This window comes from Babylonia areolata, chromosome 23 (genome assembly GCF_041734735.1).
Source record: "Babylonia areolata isolate BAREFJ2019XMU chromosome 23, ASM4173473v1, whole genome shotgun sequence".
Lineage (NCBI taxonomy): Eukaryota > Metazoa > Mollusca > Gastropoda > Neogastropoda > Buccinidae > Babylonia > Babylonia areolata.
The window spans coordinates 35753272-35755013 of NC_134898.1; positions in this window are offsets into that span (position 1 = coordinate 35753272).

Consider the following 1742-nt stretch of genomic DNA (forward strand, 5'->3'; position numbering starts at 1 on the left):
ATATCTCTAAAGGCACTATGCGGAATGCTTTCTGATGATACCACCAATTATATCTCTGAAGGCAGCATACGAAATGCTTGTTGATGATACCACCATTTATATCTCTAAAGGCACTATGCGGAATGCTTTCTGATGATACCACCAATTATATCACTAAAGGCACTATGCGGAATGCTTGCTGATGATACCACCAATTATATCTCTAAAGGCACTATGCGGACTGCTTTCTGATGATACCACCATTTATATCACTAAAGGCACTATGCGGAATGCTTGCTGATGATACCACCATTTATATCTCTAAAGGCACTATGCGGAATGCTTTCTGATGATACCACCATTTATATCTCTGAAGACAGCATGCGGAATGCTTGCTGATGATACCACCATTTATATCTCTGAAGGCACTATGCGGAATGCTTGCTGATGATACCACCATTTATATCTCTGAAGACAGCATGCGGAATGCTTGTGACTGTCATTTGCCTGTCACACGTCAGGAAAATATTGGTCAACTGAACGAATGGTCCGAACTAAACCACCCGAGTCCCTATATTATGGAAAAAGACAATAATAATAATAATAATAATAATAATAATAATAATAATAATAAATATAATAATAATAATAATAATAATAATAATAATAATAATAATAAATATAATAATAATAATAATAATAATAATAATAATAATAATAATAATAATAATAATAAATAATAATAATAATAATAATAATAATAATAATAATTATTATTATTATTATTATTATTATTATTATTATTATACAGGGCGCTAATGTCAAAGTAACTCTTTAAAATGTTCGCCCATTTGTTACGAATGAAGAAATGGTTGAAGCAGACTATAACAAAATCTTTGGCGTAATAATTGACAATAAACTGTCTTAGTTGTCATAGTCACATCCTATTTCGTTGTTATGAGAAGAAAAAAAAAATCAACTGCCTATAACTGAACAATGTTTGAATCCTTATTGTCGAAAGCTGTTTCCTAATGCTCATACTGAATTCCGCAACAATTTGGTTTCAGCTTTGCGGGAGTCAGCAATGAGAACCTTATGAACTTTCTAGTACGTCTGCATTGACTAGCGATAAAACTGATTCTTTTACTCAAAACACTCATTAGCCAGTATCTGATTACAAAGTTATTGATATTCTTCCACTGAAAACAAACATTCATTTTTACAAGGTTCACCGTTTGTTTTAAATCACATCTGGTTTTACTCCCCTATTGCTATAATTACTATAACATATTTGTAACCAATATTCAAAGTCATGTTCAATATGATGACCGTGGTCCTTTCAAGGACTGATCATGCTCAGTATGACCGTGGTCCTTTCAAGGACTGATCATGTTCAGTATGATGACCGTGGTCCTTTCAAGGACTGATCATGTTCAGTATGATGACCGTGGTCCTTTCAAGGACTGATCATGTTCAGTATGACCGTGGCCCTTTCAAGGACTGATCATGTTCAGTATGATGACCGTGGTCCTTTCAAGGACTGATCATGTTCAGTATGATGACAGTGGTCCTTTCAGAGATCGATCATGTTCAGTATGACCGTGGTCCTTTCAAGGACTGATCATGTTCAGTATGATGACTGTGGTCCTTTCAAGGACTGATCATGTTCAGTATGACCGTGGTCCTTTCAAGGACTGATCATGTTCAGTATGATTACCGTGGTCCTTTCAAGGACTGATCATATTCAGTATGATTACCGTGGT